Genomic DNA, 25,725 nt, shown 5'->3' on the forward strand with positions numbered 1-25,725 from the left:
TATATATATATATGTGTGTGTGTGTATATTGTAAGTTAGTGAAATTACAGAAGACAAAAATTACATAGTGAATGTGGGAAAAAAAAAAAAAACAGGCCAAAACTCTCCCTAATGTCCACATCAAACATCTGTATTTCTACAAATAATTTATTGTGTAATAAAAATAAAAACATTATTTTCACCGTTCCATCATGTCAACATGTTTTTCTGCCGCCTTTACTCCAGGTTTTCTTCTTTTTTTTACAGAGCCGTGTCCACCTCACCTGTCACCGCTCGTCTCCTGAAGAATCTCTTTGAGGTTTTACCTCAAACCTCCAGAGAACCGATCCTGCGTCATTGGTCGGTTTACAGTCTCAGCGGCCACATGGGCGCTCAGGAGGAAGCCATTTTGTGGCTCCTCGCCCCCCTCCTCCTCGTCCCTGCATCTGTCGATGTTGGTGGACGCTTCCTGTGTCCTGTGAAAGACGAGACGCCGGCGGACCACCGGGGAGGACGGGATGCCTCGGCCCCGGGGGAGGCAACAACTGGAGTCATCTGCTGGCCTGAACTCGGCCTGCGTGGGGAGACGACCTCTGCTTCCTGCTGGCGCCCCGTTCCTCCCATTCAGGTACCGGAGAAGATCCACCAGCACCGACTCCACCACCAGTATTCTCCACGGCCGTGTTTTTTAAACGTTTGGGTCAAACCGAACATCTCCTGATCAAACGGCGGCCCCGCTGTGATCGCTTACCGGCTGACAGCTCGCTTCAGCGCCTCGTCTTTAAATTATCTTTGGTTATTTCTCGACGTTTTCCGCTGACAATTAACTCCTCATTAGAGAGTTTTCAGTCCGTTAATGGAACAAAGGCGCTCGTCTTTACTTTAAGCTGCTCGATGACAGGTAACTGGAAACGTTTTCCTTCATTCTGTAGATCATTTAAAACGCTGCGTAGAGACGAACGAGTCCACAGATTTAAGATTCATCTTAAAACCACCTCAGAACCAGCCGGTCAGTACTTCAGTCCTGTAACTTATTCAACCTTACGTCGCTCCTTCAAAGTGGGAAAACTGGAACAAACGAGCAGATCTCTGGGCGCCGGTGGCACTGACAAAGTGTTGGATGAAAACAGATTAAACCTTCTGACAGAACCTGAACAGATCTGCTCAGTCAGAGTTCCTTCACACCGCCGGAGCCTTAGAGTCTGAACGGGTTTTGAAATCTGGTTGCGTCACACACATGTGAGGAGAAGCTCCACAGATGCTCGTCTCTCTAATCTCAGCAACACTTCACATCACAGCGTTTTATTGAGATTATTGTGCCAGAGGGAGCAGAGGCGACGAAACTGAGAGATCTCACGAGGAAACAGATGCAAACAGAGCGGAGGCTGAACAGAACCACACGGCTGGACAGATCTGGTCAGTGTTGGATGTTCAATGTCTTTAGCTAATGTTGGCCTCAAGGATCCAGGAAATGCCGTAATAATCATCATCATGGGAAGGTTTGAACCTGGATCTGTAAACGCCTCCCATCATCCAATAATCTGGACTGAAGACTGGTTCTGGCCAAGATCCTGCACCGGATTGTCTTTAGTGTGAAGCTACAGCAAACTGGCATGACGTAGGTACAGTGGTGACTCGATAATCTGACACTAAATGTAAAACCTTCTTCTATGTCGGATAGCAAGCCTGTTGGATTGTCAAGACGGAGGTGGAGATACAAGGATGCTGGAAGGCTCATTAGTTGTTAATATTTATTGTACTTTTCATGTCAATCTGATAAAACTCTTTTATCTTGAATCGTGAAATGGAGATAAATCTGCTTTCGTCTTTATATCAACCAGTGGCTCTGAGTTTGGACACAAGTTGTGACCAAACGCTGAATTCTTACCATCAGCAGCGAGCAGAGAACAAGACGTCCAGGTAGCAGCTTCTGGTTGAGACTTTAACGAGTTAAAATGAATCAGCTGTTAACAGGAAGTCCAGGACTAACCTGATAACCGGTCCAGATGACATCAGCCTGCTGTCTGGTTAACGTCCGGTTAGCAGGACTGAGTTTGTCCTCAAAGATCTTTAACGAGGGAAGAACATCCATCAGAACATCCATCGGTTCTGGGAGTCTCTGATATCGTGCTGATTAAGCATCAAGTGTTTGTCAACCACGTCGTCCTGTTTCTGAATCACAAACACTGTTTAAGGTTCCTGCAGACACTCAGATCCGGACGTCCCGACTCAACATCCATGAAGCCAGACAGCCACGGTAAGGAGATGAAGCAGTCGACGAGGCAAAGCAGTGGTGCTGGTGATGTTCTGCAGTGTTAATGTGTTGTAAACTGTATTTCATGAAGCTTCATTCTATGAATCTGTTGCTCATTTCTTTCAGTTTCTGCTGCAAAATCTCCACACAAACACAATCCGGTGTGTTTGCTCGTTTCTGTTGGTCATCAGCAGAACAAAAGGCTCATCTGAACCATCGAATGGGTCAAGTTCAAAACATTCAGGATTTCATTATCTGGCTTCACTAAACCTGAACCACAGTCGGGCCGAGCGTTCACACAAAGCTCTAACTAAAATCCTAAACACATACAAGGAGATTTAAAATGTAATCCAGGCTAAATTAATAGTCTTTTAATTTCACTTCTGGTTCTTAGATGTTTATTTATCATTACACATCACAGGATTGTGTAACAAAGCTACAGACGCTGTCCTTGTGTGCTAATAAATCATAAATATTCAAATGGGAAGAGCTGCTTTCTTGGTGATGTGGATGAATTCATTTATCTCACATTCAGTCTCACTCTTAAACCCGGTAAAGCAGTTTTAGTCGACTTCTTTTAGCTGCAACTCTGGAGGTGTTCAATGGTTTTTGGAAGCAGGTGAAGAACAAAAGCATTTAGTTCTAGTTGGTAAACCGACTCACTGCACTGTTTCTGGATTATGTCCCGAACAAAGTCGTGTAGAAAAAACAGTGAAATGTCTTTGAAGCAGCTCCAATGACTTTTGTGCACTGAGCTTCTAGTTGATGCTGTTTTATCCTGATTGGTCAGTAGGAGGTGTTTCAATTAGCCGTTAGCCGCAAGAAATAAACGGCTAGCTCAGTCCTGATGCTGCCTCATCAACTTTAAATCTTCCCTCATTGAACAGATGTTAGGATCGTATAGATTTGTACCAAAAAAAAAGGAAATTTCACTCAACTAATGAGTAGAAATGTGGATCTTCTTTGGCTAGCACGGTGAGACCATCGTGCATCAGCAACAATCCCTGTTCAAGATCTAAGGAAAGTATTTCACTCATTGGAAAATGATTTTTAAAATGGATTTATGTTCATAATCTCTCAGTAAATCTCCCATTGGTCACCACTTGGCTCTGGTCTGGGGGTCCTGCTGTGGTTTCAGAGCCTCCGTCATGAAGAGCTACAGAACCGTCCTTTAATGGGGCTTTAAAATCTCTTTACACACCAAGTCGTAAGCTCACAGCCGTAAACCAGCACCGAGCGTCGTTCTGCCTCTCTGTCTGCTTTAGCGCCACCCACAGGGGAGTCCCGGTAAGACAGCGCTGCTCTTCCTTTTCCCTCCGATCTGGCCACAAGACAAAGCATTGGAAGAGGGAAGAAGGTTCTTATCTGAGGCGAGGAGAAGGTTTTAGCTGCCGCAAAGAAGCTCAGAGGTTGTCCGGCTCCCCCCCTCCTCCGTCCTCCTCTTTGCCGGCTTCGGGGGTCCTGAGGGGAGCCTCAGTGGGCCGCCTCAGTGGGCCGCCTCAGTGGGCCGCATATTTGTGTTGCTGTGTGCCCACTTTGTGCCGAGCTCCCCCGCCGAGCGAGGCTACGCAGCGTGGAGTGAAAAGGCCACGCTGGAATGCCTATAATGCAGTGTGGAAACTGTGACTGCTTTTGATTTAAATGGTTTCAGATGCGCCTTTTGGAGGTGCGCAGTAAGAAACAGCTGGTTGCTGCGGCTATTGATATGCACACAAAAAAAAAGAAGAAGAAGAAGAAGAAGCGGCGCGTCGAGGCTGTTAAAGCGGCCCCGCAGGCAGGACTCAGGCAGGAGCTTTGCCAAAACATCGCTTCTTATCCTTATGTATCATGTTTTGTTATGTAGATGGATGTTTTTAGTAGATTATCATGATACCGATTTGCGAGAGGCCCCTCATGAAAGCAGGCTGCTGCCCACCGACACCCTGAACCGACGTATTATACTGTCAAATTACGATGTGAAAATTACAGCCGGGCTTTGAACTGCTGCAATAAGCGCCGTCCTATCCGCGGCTCGGCTCCTCGGCTTTGAAAAATCTTCTAAAAGACTGTAGATTGCTTTTGATTAAGTGGGTTTTTAGAAGATGTCCCAGAGGAAACACGCACACAAAAACTCACATAATGGCAACTTTGAGATGATTTCACATCCTCACTGGAAGTTTTGTTTCTTGGTGAGACTTTTTTTTATTTTTTTGCCTGTTCTCCAGTGAAGTTCATTTTCCTTCTGGGTCCGTCGTCCTGACCCGATGCGATCGCCCCGGCATGTAAGCGCTGGGATTTGGGAGCAGAAATCACGTCGGACCAGATCACCTTTGATGACTCCTTCGCATGCCGCTCAGCTCGACCAAGCAGCCAATTCCAGCTCCTGACTGGGCTGAAATTGACTGAGCACGGAGGAAAAGGTTGAGCTGATTATCGCCCGCTGAGCGTCCTCCGAGATGTGTTTTTTTAAATATATAAATGTTCATATATCGTCTTAACACAAAGAACAACTGGAGGAAGCTATATTTGTCCGCACATGAAAGAGCGTTTCAAAGAACCACAGATTTGTTGTTGTTGTTCAGGCTTCTGTGTGATTTGACGTTTGGCTGATCTAAAAATTAAGACGCATCAGCGCCGGTTTCAAAAGACGCGTTTGTTTAGATTTCTCTGCTTTCAGAAAAAAAACCGTCTCGATTGAAATGTGACGGGTTTTTGAACGTGTTCAGTTTGTCCTGTTTTCAGCGTAACTTTTAATAGAAATGAATAACTCGTTAAGTTCGTTCAAGGGATCTGTTCCCACCGTTTAGGATGAAAAAGAATCTAATTCACTGATTTAGACAAACAGTTTAAGCTACAAACATTATTTTGATGAGTTGCGTCGACTTCATCTCGTTGGTAATTGAATCAACTCGACATCGTTTGTAGTTTAAATTCACATTTCTGCATTTTAAACTAAATCCAAGTTGCTGTAACTTAATAAAATGAGCTTGATAACTGAAGTTTCTTCACCTTAAAGTCCTGATTTCAAGCCTCCTCCACCTTCTGGACACTGGAAACATTTTTAAAATCTGTTCATAATTAGGGTAATTAAGTAAATCATTCTTTTCAAATAACGTGGATATACAACTTGCAACAACTTAATTTTTATGTTCATGCTGCTAAACACAAAATAAATCGTTTACTTTTTGCCTTGTATATATATTTTCTGCACAATTTGACACTTTAATTTATTTATTTTGCTTATTTCTATAAATATATATTACTCTTGTGTTAAATTTATATTCTTTTCATTCTTATTATTGTTGTTTCAATCTGGAACAGTTCCTCAGTACATTTCACTGCACTTTATTTTGTGTATAATTGTGTTTTTGTGACCAATAAAGTTCTTCAATCTTGAATTATAAATACCTTAGATTGTAGAAGTCGTGCAGGTAACTTAGTACGGTTTGTTGGTTGAATTTAACTTCATTACAAGACTGATGCAAACTGTTTTGGAGCCAAATATTATTTTAAAATGTACCTCGTGAGAAAAACAACTGATTAGTTTATCTTACAACAACTCAGTGTCTCTCAGTTGGTTCTATTGTCTGACTTCACCTCATTGTGGAGCTCATCGACACACAGAAAGAGTTCAAACCACAGCTTAGTCTCTAATGAAACAACAAACTATGAGGACTTTTAGGAACTGACTTCTCTGCAATCGATGGTATCTTAAATGACCTATTACTTAATAATTAGTAGCAACTTCAATTCTGAGGTTCAACTAAATCAATATATTAATTTGTTTTTTAAATCTTGCCACCGTGCATTCAATAAAATGTTGGTAGAAGGTTTCCCTGATTTCCTTTTTACTGACTCTACTGCACATAGATGCAGCTTTTTATCAACTATGATGGTTTATTACAAATGAGCTCAACACCAGTCGGGTACTGATCGACGCCAACAAGTTCATCCGATGAGGATTTCTTCTGCAGTTCATCTGTAATGACTTCAGGTGAAGACGTGGTGTTTCTCCCTCTGGTTCCTGTGTTTCTTCCCCTCCTGCTTCTCGTCCGTCTCGGTGTGTCGATGTGTGCGATTGTGAGTCCGTCCTCGTCGACCTACTTTCCTCAGCTGGTAATCATCACCTGCGCCTCGTCGTCCAATCAGACACCTGCAGCACGTCGTCCAATCAGACACCTGCAGCACGTCGGCCTCAGCTCGACCCCACTGCTCGACCCTCTGCTCAACTGCACGTTTGTCTCTTTGTGGAGTTAGTTTGCTCAAAAGTTCCTCATTCAGGTCTTCATCCAGGAGATCCAGACGCTCCTCCACCGTCAACAACAATCCCATCGACCTCCTCTTCAGATATTCTTTAACGTCACAACAACTAAAATCATCTGAGATCTCCAACAAGTTGCTTCATAACATTTTACCACCAACTGCTGCTTTTTTTTTCCAGCTTGTGTTCATGTCAGCCCAAAGAGAGCTGGACCGGAACCAGAACTTGTTTGAAAACTTAACTGCAAATAACTAAAAAACTCCATCTTTGGTTGAAGGTTTCCTTCATGAGTTTAAACAAAGATTTTTTTTTATTTTTTTTAACAATCCTTTCCACAGGCCCCACAGGCTCGATTTCACGCACAAGATTTATTTTTGCTTTGTTTTATTCTCGGGATGCGTTCCAATACTCATATAATATCGTACCCCAGAAAAACAGTCAGGACGTGCCAATATGAGCTACGTCAAAGGCAGGAAAATTCTCAGATGTCCTGCTGCATGCTTTCTGGTCATTCTGACCCACAATCCTCTGCACAGCTCACAGCTCAACGGTCAAAGTTTAAGGCGACATGACGACGAAGTCCCAAATGTATGCATGAAGCAGAAGGTACTTGGTGAAGGCAGCTGTAGTACGAACTGAAAGTAAAAAGAAAACGCAGCCTTGCTGGACCATGATGGTGCTAACTAGGACAGGTTCTGACCCGTTACACTGAGGTGTGGTTACAGATATAATAGTTTGGTAACGGGGTGGTGGACAGCCCAGAGGTTACTTAAGTGCAATTAAGGAAAAGTGAACATTTAAAACACTAATTTGCTCCAATCCACAGAGGAGCCGGAGCAGGTTCTGCATTCAGGTGTGTGATTTTTTATTAGAAGTGTGACTGTGTTGGTGCTTTTATTTTGAAATTGCACTGCTGTTTCCTGTCAACGTTTGACCGACACCAACCTGACTGTTAACCAATAACATTAGAGGTTAATAACATGAACAATCCTTCTTTCTTCTATGATTTCACCTTATTTTTTTCTTGTATTGTCGCTCCTGCATGTTGTTCAGAGAGTCATAGGAACTGTGAGCACATTTAATTTATCTACTGTGTTTAATCCACAGTGCAACCGTTGTGTTTAAAATAGCTGTTAGTGCAACCACAGAGAGATGTGTCACATCAGACTGCAGGGCCTCTGGTTGTTCTATGAAAGCCAGTGTTGTGACTTGATGTTTTAATGTGGTCATGCTGTATTAACGTGATCATGAACGCCGCACTGGAGCTAAACACATAACACATAAAGTTATGTCTCCAGTAATCCTGAGCTGTTTTATCGATATGGACGAAACCAATAATCTGAGTGCTGCCACACTTCCACCACAAAGCCGCAAAAACATGGGTTCAGACTTTCACACACAAGTAAGTCGACATATATGTAAGCCTGATGCACAAAGATGAGTTTTTAGAGGGTTAATCGATGACTGAAGAGAGATTTCGGGTTTGCACGGTGGATTGTTGAAGAATATGGAAAGTAAAGTCGGGGAGCCTCAACCAGGCATCCGGACCACTAGAAGGAGAAACTTCATTACCCATTGGACGGCCAAACCAATCAATAATTCCAGTTGGCAGAAAGAGCCCAAGGCGGACAACATTGGAAACGGGATTGAGCTGCTGCCAATATTATAAAAACTTATGTGTGCATTAACAATTCAATCCCTTTTGTCCGCAGAGACAACTAACTCACATATTTACACAATAAACCAAAGATATTGATGATGTCTCCTCTGAGTTTTTCTTGAGTCCCAGTTTCACCGACTACGACACGCTCCAGTTTTTTGGAAAGAACAATGAAGCTGCTGTACCAGACCGTTGTGGTGAAGAGGGAGCTGGATGAGAATTTCTAAGCTCTCAATTTACCAGCCGGTCGTTGCTTCAGCCCTCACCTGTGATCATGAGCTCTGGGTAGCGACTGAAAGGATGAGGTCTTGGATACAAGAGACCGAAACGAGGTTGCTTTATAGGGTGGCTGGAGTCAGAGTTAGAGATCATTAGAGATGTCCTGAGTGACTTCCTTTGGAGGGTTTCCAGATGCGTCCAACTAGGAAGACCCCAGGGTAGAACTCACTGGAGGTATCTCATCTGGCCTGGAAACATCTGGAAGTTCTTGCTTTGCCTGCTGTCATCGCAACCCAACCCTGGATGGAGGGACGGATGGCCGGATGGATGGAGGGACGGATGGACGGATGGATGGATGGATGGACGGACGGACGGACGGACGGGATAGATGGACGGATGGACAGACGGGATGGATGGACGGATGGATGGATGGACGGAATGGATGGACGGAATGGATGGATGGATGGATGGATGGATGGATGGATGGATGGATGGATGGAAGAAATGCTTATTGAGAGATTACACTGTTTTCCAGCCAGATGTGAAGTCATGACTTCACCTTTCAGTCTGAGGGCAGGTTGTTTGGTTTTACCTTGACCAGTCAGTCAATAGCAAGTTGTACATCCACTCCATCCATTGGATCTACTGCCTATATCATGTAGGGTTATGAGGGTCTGCTGACATGGACACCCTGGAGAGACAATCATCCACACTGAGGCCAATTCACTGAATTAAATCTTTCACTGAATGTAAATCATGAATCTTTGGACTCAGGCAAAACATGCAAACTCCACTCAGCCCCAGCTGACCAGCAGGGTCCAACAAATTCAGCTCGAACTCACAACAACTGGATAGAACGTTTTTCTGTTGCCATGTTTGCAGAAATACAGCCCTCTATTTATGTGAGAAGACGACATCCCCACTGTCAGTCTGAACACTGAGCTGAATGGCCGATTGTTTCTCCAGCAGATAGGAACAGGATCGCTGGAAGCCGTCTAGCAAAACATGTGAACATGTGTCCAGAATCACAGACAAACTGGAGCAAACAGAACTTTCTTTCTCTTTCAGTTTGCTCACTCTCATTTCAAACTGTGTTTCTTTCTTTCTCTTTTCTTTTTTTTTTTGTTTTGTTTTTTTGTCTGGCACACAAAAGTAATTTACTTCATGAAGAGGAACTATTGTTGTGTTCCACACACTGGGAGCGAGTGTCGGTGTTAAGCGCACATATACCCGCAGACACAACAACACATAAACACAAGCCTCCCTTGCCTCTACCTGCAGACAGTGTGGAGAAGAGATAAGGCTGCATCAAATGCACAACACAGTATTGATTTCCATGCCAACCAATCTCACCCAATCAAAAAAGGTCACGCTGTGTAGAAATCAAAAAGGGGCCTCTTTGTTTCAGAATTGCATGCCGGGTAGCCTTCAGGCAGACAGACTCGGTGAGTGAGACAGTTTGAAGCGTAACGTTTTTCATCTGTGGCTAACCACCTCGTGCAGCAGGCAAAATTGGAAAACAATATTGATATCTGACCAATGCAACGGCTCAGATACCCGTGTGAGGAAAGACTGTTTTGTTTTCTGTCTCCTTTCTTTTCAGAAAAGTAGTCTGGCTCGCTGTCATGCATGGCGAAAGTACACCCATTACACTCGCCGGTGTCGGTGTGAATCTAATTCTGTCTGCCCCGTGCCATGCCTTCCAAACTCAATCTGTAGCCTTTGTCTGTTTCCGTGGCTCAGCGAGACGTGATAAACAAAGCAGCAATTCAAATCTTTGGGGCCGGTGGGCGGATTTCACAGCCTTCCTATGGCTCGGCGTGATGACGGTCAAGATGGGGGGCTTAGGAAGGCGTTTTTTGATGTGTTTGTGTTGCTCCACGCTGGGTCCGGGTCACCCCTACATGCATTAATGAGCTGATGCGGCGTTTGAAGTTGGCCTTCAAATCTCCTTTGGTGCTCTGGCCCCGGTGTCCACCCCTCCATCCTCCCCTCTCAAATCCACTCTTTACTCACACAGTCAACATCACAGACGCAGGCAGATGCTCAGTCATTTACATCGCCAGCAGGAAGCGCGCCACCTCGCTCTCCTGCAGCGCCCCGCCGACGATGAAATGGGGAAGAATGTGCACCTATGTTTGTTTTCTGAGGCGGCGACTAGTTTATATGTGCGGGAATATCAAATAAGATGCCGTGAAGCCGACGCTCTGCTGGTCTGCAGACTCTTCGTGATTATTTCTTGTTTTTTTTTTTTAGTGTGTTTTTTTTCCCAATCATCTGCCAAGTCCCCCCCGAAAAAAAAAAAAACAACATTTCTGTTCAGGCAGCCAGCGCGGCCTTCCAAATGCACAATTGCTTTCCTCTGTGAGCTCTCCTGTTTCCCGGTATGCTAATTTCCTGTGATGATCAGAGGGACACAGGGATAAAAGTGCTGTGCTTTAAGCACTTTGTAGTTTTTATGTTGTTGCCATAGTAACATGAAACTGGAGGCCAAATCAATGTGGCTTCTCTCATTTGCATGGAGAAACAGAAACCTTAAACAGAAACAGAAGGAGAGGAGAGAGGGACGAGTGAGAAGAGAGGCGTAGAGAGGGGAAAAACAAATGGCATCCCACACTGCAAGAGCATCACCCTTCCTTCAGCGCGGCGAGCTGGTTTAACAAGACTAACCAGTATTTATGTATGGCAAACACTTCTCCTACAACAGGCCAATTGCCCATTAAAGTGTGGAGAGGGGGAAAACACACACACACACAGCAACAGCCTAACTCTTTCTGCTATCTGAGAGCTTTGAGCTGGTCTCCACAACACCCCCATGTAGCTCCCATTCTGCACCGTTCACTTTATATGCACCCCGCATGCTGATGGCTCCACTTTGAAGTTGTTCACAGGGCTATGGAGCTGTGATTATCCTGCCCCTGACAAACCCTCCACTCCCGCTCTGAACTGCGGTGCTGCCGACTGCAGGAGCCGAGGAGCTACAGCCCGGCGCCGTCCAAACCAACCGCAGCCCAACTCCCCCGTTCGGATTCAGCCTGTGAATGCCTAATTAGTTGTTAATTAGCTCGGCTCCTCCGTACGCCGGCTCGCTCTATCTCGTCATTTATCAGGTTCCCAGACTGGGCAGCTGTTAATGAATGGTGTAATTTATTCAGCCCAATCTGTTTGTCCTCAGAGCGTAAAGACTGAGCACATGCATGAGCTGACTGGGAAACGTCTTATTGAGCTATAATGGCTGAAGCGTGCGCAGGTATACGTGCAGACTCTTTAAACCCTTCAGTCTAATTACCATCCACTCAGACAGATTGGAGGTGACGCCGAATGCACACCTTCTGTCGGCAGTCTCCTCCCATCCATCCATCAGTGCACCCGGCAGACTCCGGGGGGATGTTAGCTTCACAAAACAGCTCGACTGCACCTGCATCAGCTTCCTAATTCCTCGTGCGGCGTGTTGAGGTTAGTGACAGAAGGAGGTTGATGTCAGATCAGCGTTCAACGAGCTCCCACCCATGAAGGGAGGCAGCAGATATGAGAGGTTGTGGAGGGTGGGGGGGTGAGATCAGGAGGTTCTGGGTGGTATCTGTGGAAGAACTCCGTTGGATCTCATTACGTCTGTACATGGTCAAGAAGCTTTCTGTTGGTTCTGGCATCTGATATGAAAAGGAAGAAGCGAGGAACTAATTCAAATTCAGAATCCGCAGGATAATCTTGTGGATATATAAAAAAGAGAGAGAGAGAGTTCAGTGGCCTAACATTAGCAGGGATCACATTCTGTATATCCCCCCTCGGGTTACAGCCAGGGGTTAAGTCCGTTCAGAGAGGAAAACTAAAGCAGGTTTGGCTGCATCCCAAGGAAACGCAGTGTTTTGTGGGGCTGGCATGTAATTACCTCCAACAGCCCTCTGATTCCACTTAGGTCTAATCTTTACAGGCCTCCATAATGCATGGCAACCATTAGTCACTGCGCATCGGATGTTTGCTTCGAGAAACTTGGGCTCGACCACGGAGGGCGAGCGCGCGGGTGGAATTCTCAGAATGTCGGCAATCCCGAGAAGAAATCTGCCGGCATTCGGTGGAAGCACAGTCAGAAATTCAAGAGGGTTTCGGGAAAGGAATTCGGAGATGAAAGCCAGATGCCGTTCGCCATTCTTCACACGAGGGGCCAAATTACGGATGACGTCGCCGTTGTTTTGCGCGGCCAAACAGATTAGCTTTAAATGAGGCCCTGGCTCCGCGGCCGAGGAATCCGCTCATCAGGCTGGAGGCCACGTGGTGGCCTGGTGCGATATCTCTCAGGCAGGAGCCGAGTAAACACCCAGCAAACGCTGACCTCATGCGTGGGAGCCGAGCAGGAGTGACATCAGGAGGAAACGCTGGAGAAACATTTTCACTTTCACTCCCTGATATCGTGCATTTTTATCGCTTTCTGTAAAAGAAACCCTCCTGGACGTTCACAGATATAATCCACCTCCTATCGAAACGTGGCCACGCCCTCCTCCTGCCCTCCTCCTGCCCTCATCTGCCCTACTCTGTAATGCCTGTCTGCTTACATACGTTAGCTCATGTCTGTTTGCGATGAATCACCTGCTGTTTCTGGATTGCGTCACCAATAAAGTTATATTTGATATTCAGCAGAATAATGATTCACGACTTTATTGCTGTTTGTAATAGAACTGATGGGAACTGACCTTTAATAAACACACTCAGGACGTCACACACACACCAACATGAACATGAAGTGGGCGTCAACAGAGAGCCTCATTACCAGAACAACAGAGACAAACAGGGTTGCTCAGCCTTTGGAAGTTTTGTGATTTCATTGGAGTCATGTTAGTAATGCTTCTATCGTACGGTGACGCTCTGTGATAACTTCACACTGGAAACCAGGGAAAGTTGTGTGTTGTTGCGACACAACAGTTGGTTTCCATTTAGCTGGAGAAGCTGCAGCAGGCGAGATTAAAACAGATTTTACTCACCGTGGGAAGAGCTGACATCATCTGTCAAAACCACAGGTTGTGATCCTCCTCGGACAGGAAGTTAGAGACACACCAGACACATTAAAGGTAAATAACTGTCATTATCCTTTAAATCTAACAGTTGCAGGACCTTTAAACCTCTACTGCACTCTCAAAAGTCACTGATGCCACCATTTAATTCATGTATTTGTGAGATTTACAGATTTAAAAAAAAACCTTTCAGACTGCAAACATTATTTTGAAGGGTTCACATAATAATTCAGATTTTGTTCAGTTTAGTTGATTTAAAACCTCCTAACTTACTGAAACTAACCTGACAGAACTTCATTTTTCTTTACTTTAGCTTCACAACTTCAAGTCTCCTCCCCGACCTGAACAAGATCAGTCGATTTCAGACACCTGAAGGATCCATCATCTCTACACCTTAATCCTCACCAGGGTCATGGGGGGCTGGAGTCTATCCCAGCTGACTCAGGGTGAAGGCAGGTTCACCTGGACAGGTAACCAGTCTATCACAGGGCTACACTTAGAGACAGACAACCAAGCACACTCACATTCACACCTACGGACAATTTACAATCACCAATTAACCTCAACATGTTTCTGGACTGTGGGAGGAAGCCGGAGAACCCGGAGAGAACCCACGCTGCACGGGGAGAACATGCAAAGAACAGGCAACAGTGCTAACCAACTGCAGCCCCGCCTGAAGGATGCTACAATAACTAGATAAACTAAAATAGGAAGGTAAGAAGTAAGACTGTTTTCAGTGAATCTTCGGTGGTTAAAATGAAAAACTCCTGAAACAAAAAATATTAAAGAATAAAGAGCAGATGTGCCTTTAGAGAACAAAACCATACATGTCTTCATTAAGGGTGTATTTAGTCTTTCTACCGGCTCCTCTTTGCTCCGTATGTTCCAGGTCTCAGCAGTGTTTTAGGTAAACCTGAGCTAATCACAACCGAGCCGGCGGTCCTTCCGACCGGCCCACCGAGCAGCAGGCCGCGGTGCAGGTGTCCTTCCTCATGGCGGCGGGCAGGTGTGCAGCTGGGTTACGGCTTAATTGACGCTGCACCTCTGGACACGGACCAGGTGTTGTCTTCATGCTGTTCACATACCTGTCCCCCTCGCAGCCACCTGACTGTGCAGAATAAAGGCCCTAATTAATTTAGGCTGCAGCTTCCCCTTTCAGACCCGTCCGCCGCTGCCTTTGATCTGTCTGCACCGCATTTGATCTTTAGTGAGGCTGTTAACAGCACCGCCGAATTAGAGCGCCGGCCCCAGACCAAGTCCGTCCTAATTACCGTCCCCTCTACTTAACAAAAGGCCCGGAGCCTCGGGCCCGACCAGACACACACCTTCACATTTACGACCCGACAGAGGAGCTCTTTAAACTGGAAGACACACACCTGAGCGGGGAGGTGTGTGTCGCTGCACACGTATCATTACTGCCGACGGCTTCAACCGTGAGGCTTTTCAACAATTTGTCGTTATTTTAAAGATGTTTTGTTAAATTGCAGCAACTAGAATCACAAGAAAACAGCGTTAATGACACGTTACCTGGAAAAACAAGAAACAGGCCGAAGCTGGAAAAAACAAAACAAAGAAAGAAAACATGCACATCTGAAATCTTTATTTTTAACATAAACATAAAACTAAACTATTGTTGTTCCGTGTGTATTAAAGTTATGTATAAGGATAGAAAAATAGTTGAAAAAAAAAAATTGATATTATTTTACAAATTCTAGCCGGTTAATTTACAGATAATAACCACACATCAAAGAAATGACATGTTAACTGTACATAAAAACAAAAAAAGGCCAAAACTGTAAATAGCAGGCACATCCACAATCTTTACTTTAACATAAACATCAATCTACTATAAAAAAAAGTTTTGTTTCTGTATTTAAATCATTTAAAATATCATTAATTTACAGATATGTGGCATTTTTTGGAAAAAAAAATGTGCATATTGAAAATAGAAAATTAAATAAAATTACATTTTATTGCAGAAATTTTAGCCGTTTTGTTAATTTACAGAAGATTTACAAAAATGAAAAAAAAAACAAAAAAAAAACTAACAGCCACAAAAACTGGTCAAAACTGTAAAAAAAAAAATCAATCAATCAATCTTTATTTTTACTGTTTAAATCAGCAAAAGTTTAATTATTTTACAGAAAGAAAATTAATAGTAAGGACTGAAAAATAGTAAATAAATTAGTGAGTAAATAAACTGTTATTTTACAGATTTTCCTGTTTTGAGAAACTACAGACATCCAAAAAGTATTAAACAGGCTCAAACTGTAAATAATGTTAATATCAAAGTTAAAAAATAATAAACATCTTTTCTACATGATTGTATTTTTGGTCTCAATTGCTCATATTTGATCTTTTTAAAGTTTCTGTTATTCACAATTAGCATTTAATGCAAAACAAGAGGCATTAATTCACAAACATTAAATGTCTGCTGCTGGTTTTAAAGGTTTTTAATCAGCTGTATGACTCGTCACGCTGCTGCTGGAGAATCATTCGTGGTGTTGCTCTGTTTCTTTATTCAAACTCAGAGATGCTTTTAGATCCTTCCAACACATCTGGACTTCCTGACTGAAGAAGCAGTTCCTGTGTCAGGTTAAAATCCAACAGAGACTTCTGACTTCTTCAAACCTCCGTGTGACTCATGAATCTCCTCTCAGGTCGCAGACGTGCTCCGAACTCTCCATCTAATCTGATTTTCTTTTTTTGAGCACAAATTTCCCACAAACCATGATGAGGGCGGCTGAAAGCAGCAGCAGCGCCGTCACACTGTCGAGCCCACATTGTCTGTTTAAAGCAGAAACCCTCCTCCTCCCCTCCACCACCACCACGTTTCCTCTCACAACCTGAAGAAAGGCAGCGCTGGCATGAAAGGAAGTTTTGAGAAAATGAACTTTCCAGGAAACAGCTGCAACAAGTGTAACCCAGTTTTCAGGTAATTTGATGTGAGTTGTCAACACCTCGGTGTTAAAGTAGTGTTCAGCACACAGCTGGCCCCGGTGACACCGACGCTCAGAACCAAAGGAAGCAGAGGGAGAAAACCACAGCGTGCACAATAATAGGAGAATAAATCAAAGTCTAACATGTGCATTTACACTTAATTCTAAGATTGGATCGTCACGGTACAGATACACGCCTGGAGATAATATTTTAAAGATGCTCTGATCAACATTTATCGATTAACACTGATAGAAATCCTCACCCACCTGTTCTCCAGACAGCAACAGACTGTGTTAATAAAGCACAGGTAGATCCATCAGCCTGCAGCTGACATTTAAAGTTAGCCGTTAGCCAGTGAAGCTAACGGACCAGGATCAAATTTTTCCACAACAGGATGACATTTTCTGGTGTTAACGCAGCTTCATTTAAGAAATAGGTGATCTGGTGGCCACGACCAGCACAGAGGTCTTCATCATGATGCCCCTTTAGCAGCTAAAACCCCACAATGCTCTCTGCTCGCCAACACGAAGCTACCTGAACACCTCCTCAGGTCACTGTTTGACATCTTCTTCAGCTTCTGTCTCATTGATTGATATGATTTTATTGGTTAAAATGACAATAATACAAATAATAACTGTATTTATATAGCACAGACAGAAAACAGAAACACAGAATAGAAGGTCAGTCGGTCCAAACAGGAGGAGGAAGTGGAGAAATAGTTAAACATTATCAAGTTATATCAGTACAACAACCACAGATACAATAATAAAATGAACCAAAAACGCCTCAAAGAAGTCATGAAGGAGAACGAGTGGAATGAAAGAAAGTAGAAGGTCTTTATAAACCATGAACACGAGGCTATAATAGTAGTAATAGTCAATAAATAAAACAAATAAGTCAGTTAAAATAAAAGGTAAAAGAGAACAAAATAAAGAAATAAAATACAGAAATCAGTTACCGTAACTTCTGGACTATAAGCAGCTACTTTTTTCACTCGCTTTGAACACTGTGGCTGACATTCAGGTGTGCTCAATAGTCGGGAGTTTACGGTAGACGATAAAAATAGACGATAGAAAATAGCCGGCACACAAAAGCAAGCCGAGAAAAATGGGTTAAAGGCAGAGATTATTATTATTAATACATGCAGTTAATTGTTTAACTGTTAATCATTAACATCTCCAGACGGTGCAATCGGCTCTTAGCGTGTTTCCAGAGCGACGGCTAACACGTTCACAACAAGAACAAACAAACAAACAAACAAAACAACAACAAACAGCAGCTACTGGATGTGAGTGCAGGTCTGTGGGCAGGAACTAGAACAGGGTTTATGTTCGCCTGTATGGCAGGATTTTACGTTCTTGATGTCGTAGGAGTCAAGTCAACAAAGTCATCGAGAAAGCAGAAAAGCAAATAAAAAAAAAGCAAAATAAAAAATAAATAAAAAGCAAAAAAACAAATCTCACGTCTTGTCCACAGCAGCTTTTCAGGGACGCTCAGAGACAGAAGGTGAGAGTCGGTTCTTGCAGCTGGAACAAAGGTTTAAAGTCAGTATGTTTTGTTTACAGCATAATTCACTCAGAAACAATCAACGCAACTTTAATTTAGCGCTCACACAATTAACACTTTGTTACATGTGCTTTAACGTCAGGCCCGTGTACATGTCGACACGAGGACTTCTCTGCAGCCCGTGGTGGTGGTTTTCCCTCAGAAGACGCTCTGCAGCGCAGGTATGCAGAACAGAGTTATTGTTGTACATATTGTTCCTGTCAGTTCTGCTTGTGTTTCATGTTGCGGGAGCCGAACATGCCTGAGAGCGCTTTGTGTGGGTACTGAGGAATGCGCTGCACGGACATATGGATACGGCAGATATACGTACTGCCAACAATGAGCGCGTGCACCGACCGAAGCTCGCACACGCTCAGTGGAGGAGCGCTGGGCGGAATGCAGAGCGTGCAGGTTTATACACCTGACGATGAAAGACTCATTTGATTAAAGGCTTTTAAGCTGCGAGCCAAGAGTTGATGTTAATGGATGGTGGTGATGGAAGGTGAGCGCTCGTCTCTTTAAAGGAAAAATCATTGTGTTGTTTTTTTTTACTGCCTGGAGTTTTTATAGTAGCTTTGGCTGCCATTCATATCAATTACGGTTATATTTTTACACTCCAACTAAAGAAACAAGCAAATGGCACGACCGGTCAGATAATAACGCCGTTTTTTCTTGTTGTCGGTGAAAGTCACGCAAGCCTCAAGCAGAAGCAGAATCTTTGTTCTTTTAATAAGAGAATAAATTACCTAAAATTGCCAAATTGCTCCACATATTTGGAGAGCGTTCTTCAAAGATCAAACATTTACAGTTTAAAAACGAGTGCGTATAAAATGTTTGACATAATCCTAAAGAATAATAGGGAGAAGAAAAGAGAAGGCAGGTTCCCTTCAGGGGCCTCGGTAAAAAACAGGAGGTTAGAAAGCTGTCAGCAGAAATATATGACATTAAATTAAGTGTGAAAGGAATTTAAAGCGATATGAATTAATTTTATTGGCCACCTGGGGGCAGCAGAGCGAGCTGTGAACAGGAAATTTGCAAACGTCTGCAAACTTGTCCGCAAAAAATGTACCGTTTCATGAACTAAGCAGCCATGGAGCGACATTAGGGTTCATTTGAAGCCTAACAGACTGATTCTCATGCATGGCCACTGGGTCAAGACCTACTGGTGTCACATTTTAAAGCCTCCAGGCTCTAAGAAGACTAGACTAGAAGACCTGAAGTCTTTGTCGTGGTGCCCCTTTAATAACCTCACATGTTCTCTGTTTCCCAACACAAAGCTACCTGTAGTCTAAATTAAAAGTGAAAGGAATTGAAAGCAATATTAATTGATTTTTTTGGCCACAAGGGGGCAGCAGAACAAGCTGTGAACACAAAAATGGCAAATAAGTGCAAAGTTGTCAGTAAAACGTGGTGTTTCGTACACTGGAGCAACATTAGCGTTGATTCGGAGGCCCAACATTTGAGCTCAGTTTCACTTTTGCGTATTCATTCTGGGGTCCCTACAGCACGATTAGTCAAGATGCAAAGTAATCTGATAGACGAGATGAGTTTTGCAGTTAAATCTCGTCAGCTATCGCCGTCATTGTTCCGTCTCCTCAGGTATCGAGGTGTTCACTTTGCAGCGTGTGGTTAATGTTGTGAAATGTACTTTAACCCCAAAAAACATGATCTTTTTCAAAAACCCAACCAAAATCCAAGTGAAAACAAAAATAAAGTGGAAAGCGTTCAGTGCAGCATCAGCAGAATGCAGGTCTTGTGCTGGACTCGTCCTGGTGAGGAGGGAGCTGAGCCAGAAGGCTAAACTCTTAATTAAGTTGATCTACATTCCAGCTCCCCCGAATGTTCATGAACTCTGGGTGGTAACCAAATGAATGCAAAAAAGAAGCAATGGAAACGAGTTTTCTCCGTAGGATGGCTGGGCCTTAGAGATCGGATGAGGAGGTGGGACATTCATAGGGAGGTCGGAGGAGAGTTTCTGCTCCTTCACATCAAAAGGACCCAACCGGACATCTGATGATTCTTGGGCGCCGAACTTTAGAAGTTTTTCCAGGTACCTCGAACTGGAATGAGACCAGGGCATAGACTCAGAACTTGTTGGAGGGATTACACATCTCATCCGACCTGGGAAGGCCTTGGGATTCTCCAAACTGTAAACATTGGTCGGAAGAGGGACGCCTGGAACGAGCTGTTTAGCCAGCTGGTACCACGACCTGCCGCGAAATAAAACAGATGGAAGGATGGATGATAAACTAATACAATTGTCCGACTCTGGACATAAACTTCAAGCTTTTTGACATGTTTCCTTGGACATGTGAACCATGTATGGGTGTCTCGGACTGTGAAAGGTGCAAATGAATTCCCCTTTGGAGATAAACAAGGTTGTATTGAAAGTCCGGTGAGTTAACACCACTACCTGTCCAACATCCTTCTGGTGCTCTTTTAAACTGGAAAATCAATCATACGTCTTTCAATACTGGCACCAAAACCAAAGGACATGTTGCACCAACTTTGTGAAACCACAGTTTTCGATGCCCCTGGAATGGAACAAGTTGGTCACAATGAAAAACATCCATCCATCATCTATACACTACTTAATCCTCACTAGGGTCATGGGGAGCTGGAGTCTATCCCACCTGGACAGGTAACCAGTCTATCACAGGGCTACACTTAGAGACAGACAACCAAGCACACTCACATTCACACCTACGGACAATTGAGAATCACCAATTAACCTCAACATGTTTCTGGACTGTGGGAGGAAGCTGGAGAACCCGGAGAGAACCCACGCTACACGGGGAGAACATGGAGACGGTGCCCCCACCGGGACGCGAACCGGCGACCTTCTACCACGGAGCCACCTTACAGCCCTATCTCATCATTAATACCATAATTTGAAGTGTTAATATAAACTACTATCATGTCATCATCTAGATAACTTGTAGTGTTTGAATAGTCAAATACTGTCACCTTGGACAGAAGTCTGTTTCTAGAACTTCTTTGTAAAAATGAAAACACCTTTTCCTTTGTGTTCACACCTGACCCCCCACCTGGTCCTCGTGCACAGACGAACATGTCGGCCTCCTCATTAAAACTACACGCCCTTGAGAAGCTTTTCTTTTCTTTTTTCTTTTTTCTTTCTGCACGTGTCCTTTCAAGTCATCATCATCCTCCACGCGTGACATCATCGGCACTTCTCGCATACCTTTGTTGCATGTTTCCTCCTCGCTTTAATTCACAGCCACAAAAGATAAGAGGAGCCCACAGCCATAGCAGGCGGCGGCGAGGAGAAGAAGAAGAAGAAGAAGAAGAGCGCCGAAGAAAGAGCAACGCAAAGGCAAAATAAACAGATTTCAAAGCACTTTTTATATCAGGACATCAAACGTCCTATGCGATGAAACAACATGCCGCGGCCCGCTTTAATTGACACATTGACAACCTCAAACTTATGATAAGAAGAGAGGAGGGGGGAGGCGAGAAGGATGGAAGGAAGGAGGGAGGCTGAGGAATGAAAGAGAGATCAGCCTAAACTAACAACAATAATGGAATGATAGAAGGGCTTAATTTCGCCTGACAGACGGCGCTTTCATCAGATTGTGCGCCTTGAACTGCACCTTGATTAATTATTAAATAAGGCGGCCTGCTCTTCAGCTCTGGCCCTCATTTGATGCCCCTGCAAATGTGTTTCTGCTGACAGATAGAGGTCCAGCACCGGCCCCTGTTTACACGCACTGAAATAGAACAGCAGCCGAGTCCCGGCACCGCCTGATGAAGCTCGACACCAGCTTTGATGGTATAACAGCCACCTGAGGGAGGTTTTTATTTTTTTTTTAACGATTTCAAACTTATCATATGTTCTTCAGCAGGAATATGTTCCCTTCGTATCTGCTCGTGCACACACCGGGAGATCTGAGAGGCTTTAAAGGATGTTTGTACAGGAAGCGTGTGGTCCTTTTCTTGAATTTACACGAGAACTAAAGTTTACGCCGTGTTTCCAGTGACTCCTGTAACTCCAGATTTTCTATCATGGCAAAAAAACAATCATGCATTTTGGTTCTTTTATAGAGTAATTAAACGTCGTTTGGAAATATGAACATATCTGCTAATAAACGTCCAACTACGAGGCGTCCACAAGCTCCTGGTTGTACCGTTGACCAGTACAGTTAAACTAAATGTCTTAACTTTCTGACACAGTCTTAATTTCTTCTGGAAGTTGAGAGAAGTCGTGTGTTCCTGCGTCTAGATGTTTGTTGTTGTCTTGAAGTCAACATCTGAGTGACTCTGATGAGGACCCCGTTGGCTCAGAGAGTCTCCAGAACAGCAGGTCTTGTGGTATTTTCCTGGTTTGCAGTGGTTTGGATCTACCAAACCTGGTCCAAGGAAGGACAACCGGTGAACTAGAGAAAGGGTGGTGGCCCATTTGGTCTGCTGAAAGTTATGACGGGAACGTGACTGAACTTTGGCTTTCATTTTAGAGTCGGCTTCTATCTATCTATCTATCTATCTATCTATCTATCTATCTATCTATCTATCTATCTATCTATCTATCTATCTATCTATCCTCTAAGACCCAGACATGACCAGGGCAGACTGTGACCGAGCTCCAAACCTCGCCGGTGAACACCGTTGAGAACATGTGCTGCAGACGTGCAGAGATGGAGCAAGAGCTCCAGAACTTTATGAAGGGCCCATAAATAACATCCAACTGGCTGCGATTTTACATGCTATTAAATGCTCCCTTCACATTGAAACAGACATGGGAAACAATAACTCGGCCCATCATTCAGCAGATCAGAACCTCGGGTTTTTTCCCCTGAATCGGTCGCAGCCGTCTTTAAGCTCTAAAATCTGCGCTCTTGGCCTCGATTTGACACCAGATTAGAGGAATAATGGTGAGATCTTGCGTCTTCGTCTGCCGGTTCCTTTGATTCGGAGGCCCTCGGTGTGCGGCCTGCGTCCTTCCAGCTTCTCTTGTTTGGTTTGGGCATATCTGGCATAGTTGCGGTCTTGTTAAAGCTTCCCTCGACTCGGTGCATCTGGAGAGTCTCCCTCTCACCTCCTCAGCTGCATCGGGCGGCCCGAGCACGCTCAGAAACAGGTAGACGACACCGCGGCCGTGTGGACTCGCTCGAACCGCCTCGGATTTGTCCTCAAATAAACCGTCTGGCTTCGTTAGCCGCCTCCGAGGGCATCTCCTGCCCGTAAAGCCGGCCGCTCTGCAAGAGGAGAAATTAGCAGATATAAACAAGTCCTGTTGGAATGGGAGGTAGTAGTATTCAGTAAGAAGCCTTTGATCCAGCCTTAACTAGATCGCTTTGAAAAGTCCAATTTATGGCGGCTTCTTCCCCACAATAGCTCATTGTGTGGAGAGCTGGAGATGATCTAATCACCGCTGCCCTCAGAAGTCTGAGTGAGGAGATGAAGAGGAAACATAGAGGAAACACTGTCACCCGTCACTTTTGATGTGAAAACACATGATGGCATCGCCTTATCTGATTCCTCTCCTCCAAATTAGTCCGACCAAATGAAATGAAGCAGATCAAACGAGATGAAGGAGTCATTTAATTGCGTTACACACCCACACTCCACTTCCTGCGGTAAACTGTCCTGTTCGTCTGCAGGAATGGAAATGGTGATAAATAGACGGAGGGAACAATGCTGCCGCAGACGGCGGCTTGTTGAGCGACTGCGAGTACGTATCTCTCACACAAGCAAACGGATTTTTACAAACTTCAAAATAAACCTGGTTGCCGAAAAGACAATCGATGTCTCCTTATCGTCCGCCATCCTGCAAAAACAAACCTGCTCTGGTGAGAGTTCAGATGTACAAAGCCGAGCGCAGATACTGACTCATGCCATCCTCTATCTATGGCACCAAAAAACACACACACACAAGGCTGATTCTGAAATGCCACCTCGTGACTTTTTGGAGGAGCTAATCTATTCTATTTAATGTAGTTCAGAGGGGCCCCGGCTCCGCGCTGAAGACACAAGGCAGGATTAGTCCTCATATAGCGGTGGCAAGATGAAAGGAGATAAACCACTTAGCCTCGTTCTTGGATGACTTTATATATTTATTTCCCTCAAGTCTCTTCCCAACGTTTGAAAAGGGATTTAGCAGCGAAGACACTTAAGTCTCTGGAATTTAATCTTTTTTTTCCTCTTTCAAATAAGTTGTGGGTTTTTTTCTGCGCGCGCTGTTGAGTTTTATGAACTTTCGACAGTAGTTCAGGGAGGGTTGAAAGACAGAATTCCCGGCGCTAACTGTGGCCTTTGTTATTAAAAGAGCTGTCATGAGTTTTTCGGTCCTATTTGATGTAAACTCCTTTGACATTTTACTCAGCGTTCAACGGGTCGCTGAGCGCGCTTCGCTTCCTGAGTCGCACCTCTGGATGAACAAGCCCGCATAATGTGGATGCAGATTTGCTGACCCCAGAATGTGTCGCCCGGCCTTCGTGTCTGGCTGAGAGTCTGACCCGTCTGCTCTCCGCTATCTTCCCACTCCTCTATTGACTCTCAGACCCTTCGCTCTGAGCCAAGCCCGCCGAGGGGTGCCGACCCCGGGCTCTGGCCTCCGCACATCAAAGGCTCCTTATGGAGGATGTTAATATTTGCTCAGGTGCATCTCGCGAGCCTCCCTCTCCGAGCCGAGACTGCTCCGAGCATATAAATATATCAGAGGCCAAAGGGACGTCTGGTCACGCTGTCGCTGTGAGAACAGGCGATGGGAGTGGACGGCGGCGACTGTGTGCACAGAGCTCACCCTCCTCCAGACTCCTCCGCTCTGCAGCCTGCATTTGAACCCCCTCGTTCCTTTCTTCTCCGTGGCCTCCTGACCCGGCGCTGCCCCGTCGGTCAGGGGGGAACAGGGACAGGACAGCTGGGGACAACAGGAGCCCTGTCCCGGCCCAATCCCCTCCTGCCTGCTGCCTCTTCCATCCCATGACCCCTGCATCGCCTTTGAACTTCTACCGAGGCAACAAGATCCCTCCCGAGACGCCGACTGTTTACGCAACAAGGTTACAAATAAGAACACAGTGGCGAGATTAGATAGAACTTTCTTCTACCCTTTTGTTTATGGCACAAGACCTCCATCTCACATCTGCACCGATTCCATCTCGGTGTCACTGATTACAGCGACTTACGCAGAGCCCCGGGCCTCGGCTCCACGTTTTGCTTTTGCTCTCTGGATGTCAGGTTGACCTGGCTTGTTTACGCCGAGCGCCGCAAATAAGATCTAACCCTCCTCCTCCTCCTCCTCCTCCTCACAGATAGACAGACGGGGAATCTAGAAACTCCAGTGTCACATCAAAGGGGCTGGAAGCCAGTCAGCTGCACATCTGTGGAACAATCTGAGACTGGTGGCGTTTCGCAACCGGCTCTCTGACAATACGCAGACCTGCACGACTGCTGCTGCTGCTGCTGGAGAACACGTAAGCAGTCTGACAGTGTGCACGTCTGGAGTTTGGGATCGCAGGCGAACGTGGAGCCGCGGTGCAGCCAGAGCTCGCTCGCATACTATAGGAACATACAGAAAAACAAACCAGCAGATGGAAACCTTCTTTGTTTTTCCCTGCTCAGACATAAACTTGGCAAACATTCATATCAAAATGGGTGAGGCGAGACAGATTGTATAGTTTTGTTAGAGCAAGGTCAATATACACGGTCCCAACAGCAGAAAATTACCTTTAAGCAGTTTGCATCGCTTCACACTTTTGCCCATTTCCAGCAGCATAAAATCCATTAACGCTGTCGGTTCGTCATCGACGTGGAAAAAGTCTTTCACAATGACTTTGTCTACCTATCTGAACTGGGAGGGAGGGAAGGTGTGCAGAACGAAATGTCACCCTTTGATGGCGTTTCCCCGTATGGCCTGTGAATGACG

Source organism: Stegastes partitus, unplaced genomic scaffold (genome assembly GCF_000690725.1).
Source record: "Stegastes partitus isolate 25-593 unplaced genomic scaffold, Stegastes_partitus-1.0.2 Scaffold518, whole genome shotgun sequence".
Classification (NCBI taxonomy): domain Eukaryota; kingdom Metazoa; phylum Chordata; class Actinopteri; family Pomacentridae; genus Stegastes; species Stegastes partitus.